Genomic DNA, 3559 nt, shown 5'->3' on the forward strand with positions numbered 1-3559 from the left:
TGTAATGGAATGTTAGTTTTGTTTTTTTGTTTTTTTACACCTTCATAAAATATAAACATGAATATCTATATCTAATGCAAGCATCTTTCCTGCTACATGGTCTTCTGTTGACTCACTGACACTTGGTACTGTATTTCTTCTATCTTTACCAAGGGTATAGTCAGATGCTTTCATTGTTATTTAATCCCAATTGGCATTTGCATGTGGGATTCACATATCCACATTTTCAATATATGGGTGCAAGCGACAGCATTGCATAAGGCCTACACTAACCAAACTATGAGGGTATATGGACATTACATGTTTTTCATTTTGAAACCAAACTGCAATAAGTAGATGGACAGGTTAGATGCTTTCTGAATTCTTCTTAAAAATGCACTCAGGAATGGATTATTGACTGGGCCAGTGCCCATAGACCTCCAACTGCCATGGGCCTCTGGAAGCCTAAGCCCACTGTCTGAGGGGGGCCTAAGAATTAGATCCCTAGTATATGCACAGCATATGCCCCTGTACCAGTCCACCAGCAAGTAAGTTAAATGTTCAAAAGTTATCCTTTTGCAGATATAAAATGAATAGCAAGCCTCCTCCTCAAATAACACACACACACATTTTGCCCAGAAAACACTGAATAAATACAGATATGCAGGAATCTATAGGCTTGCTGTATATTGGTATTTTTCTAATTAAAATAGCCAGTGCAATCACAATGTGACCAAACACATTAAGCAAGACCATGGAAGTTTTGTTTGCCTTTTTGTTTGTTTGCTTGTTTTTTATTGTTTAAAGTGCATCAGAAGAAAAAAATAGAAACATGGAGAAAGAGGAACTGTTACGACCTTGTCTGGGCAATAAGGCTGTAACAAGAGCCGTGGGGTAAAACGGCTAACAAATGTTTGTAAGAACAAAGAACCCAGGGAAATACCACGGTAGTCAAATATTGCTGGTGTCTTCAGCAGTGACCCAGGCCAAAGTAACAAACAAAACCCACAATAAAATAAAAACACACTGAATAGGTTTTCACAGAGAAAAAGAATAAACACACAGGACTACACTAATTCCCCAACAAAAAATAGTAACAAAGCCCCAAACCCACAACAAATAGCAGCTACTCCCTACCATCAATACACAAAACCAAAACAACACTGTATAAAGCTGTACAACAGCAGCAAGAGATACTAGGGAAAAGCAAGCTCAGTATCAAGGCAGGAAGCAAATTAATGAAGATAACAAAAAAAGTCAAAATAAGTCTCCACTAATAACACATACAAACAGATCTTCAACTCTCTAGTGGCGGAGAAGAAATCTCTCACTGGACCTTTAACAGGGTCAAAAACACACTACACACTCCTATGGACACAGTACATGACAGGAACACAGTCATTTCTGTCCTTAGCACAACACAGGCACTGTGGCAGCTTAGTCTTGTGATGTCTGATGACATCACTTCCTCTTCTTTTCTCTCGCTCTGTCTTTCTCATGTGCTCATGTGGTTCAGGATCTCCCTTTCCTCCTCTGGCACTACTATGAGTGACCAAAACAGAGCGTAGACATGGTTGTCTGTGCATGGCCGTTGTGAAACTTCGCTTTTCTTTCTGTGTTACAACAATTAGTAGCTTGTTGTTTGTGAACTAGAAGATTAATCCTGTATTTTTAAACATCAATTCTAGATTTAGGAGACTATGCAAAGAGCTGTAGGGGATAAGTGCCCATTTGAATTGCCATATCTATTTTTATGGTTTGAGTTAGGGAACTTATGATGTTTATAACTTCTTTCTGTGCTGTGTAGTTTTTAAAAAAACATTGAATCCGTTTACCTTTTAGAATATCTGACTAGAATTCCGGTGTCTTGCATTTAACTTGGACTTGAGGAATTTGGGGCAAATGTTTATACTTATATTCTTTCTATTAGTCTTAATTTATATTAGTCTTTGTTATGATGGAGGGTGTAGGGAAAAGTGCCATGTCAAGTCTGAGTGCTTTAGGCGCTGGTTTTCTGAACTCATAAGGTCGGGTTTTCAGCAGTTTCCTGTTGTAATTCAGGAAGTAACATTTCTAGGTGGTTTTTGTCAGCTGAGACTTGAGAGCAGTAAGCAGACACAATTCTACTTTACCCACATTCCAGTACCCAAGAAGCCAGTTGAAACCTCATACATTTGTAGATGTGTCTCTAAAATTACTTAAACAGAACACATGGTTCACCACTTACCTTTCTGACAAAAAAGTCACTGATGTGTTAATCATACAAGAGCATCTTTTACCAGCCTGAAGCATCATCAGAAACAGATGAACAGACAGCCAGATTCAGTCACCAAGAGTTCAACACCAACTCATAAAACAAATACCTTCTCGTTCCTTTTTCTCCTCATATGCTTCCATATTATATCTAATAGTTTTGTGAATTAATTAAGTTGTGATTGGGTTTGTCTGTATTTCTCACTCATAATGACCTCATCACTATACTAGTGCAATAGAGAATCTAGAGTGCAGTAGAGAAGTCGGGGCTTTTACTCAAGTGTGATGGGGGGCTTTGTAAGCCATCATAGTCCTCCCACTGTTGCAGGAAGGAAGTGTGTGGGTTTTGGGAAACATTATTTCAAGACATGTACCAACAGAGTCTGAAGGCCACTCCATTTGAAAACATGCACAAGAAAATCTTTGTTTCTTGACATTTAAAAATATTACAGACAGTGAAAAAAAAAAACTATTTGCATAAGCTCAAAGATTCCCTAGAGCATTGTAGCAAAAGTATATTATTCAACAGTGACATGAGCTTCACACTTAACAAAACTATAAATGATTCAAAGAGAAGGACAGGTGAACTAAGATCACACAAGCCCAAACTAAAAGAAATCCCATTATTTTATAATCACATTACATTAATTTTACATTTGTTTTATTTCTGCTGCAAGCCCTGTGACTCAGAGGTAATATAATTAATATGACAACATAAAGAAGGTGTAGGAGCACAAAGCAGGAAGAAAGAAAGAGGAAGAGGTCACCACATGCATGTTCCACCAAAACCTGGGTAAAAAAAAACAACTGTAACAACGTTTGTGTGTGTGTGTGAGAGAGAGAGAGAGAGAGAGAGAGAGAGAGAGTGAGTGAGTGAGTGAGTGAGTGAGTGAGTGAGTGAGTGAGTGAGTGAGAGAGAGAGAGAGAGAGAGAGAGAAGCAATTTTACTTCTGCTATGGCATCCTCCCTGTATTGCAGTTTCTGGGGAAAAATGGCCTCATAGTCTCAAATAATATTTGCTCTTATTTTGTGAATTATTTCTCACTTCTTCTGCTTGATTTGTGTTAGAAATATGTGGTGAATTGACTACTATAGTATATTAGGTGAATTACTATTGAACTTCTACCTACCTGGTAGAGGTTCTGTGAGAAGCAGAATGTTGGCTTTAAATATTTCAGACATTTTTATTTGTTGGTGTAAAAAAATATATAGTTACTTGTATATATTACTGTATGTCCTGTTTTAATTACTGTAGTATTACAGCATGCTTTTTCAAATCAGCAATGACATATTAAACCTCAAAGGGTTTTAATGCATAATCATACAG

This window comes from Electrophorus electricus, chromosome 11 (assembly GCF_041902795.1).
Source record: "Electrophorus electricus isolate QZ-2024a chromosome 11, ASM4190279v1, whole genome shotgun sequence".
Taxonomy (NCBI): domain Eukaryota; kingdom Metazoa; phylum Chordata; class Actinopteri; order Gymnotiformes; family Gymnotidae; genus Electrophorus; species Electrophorus electricus.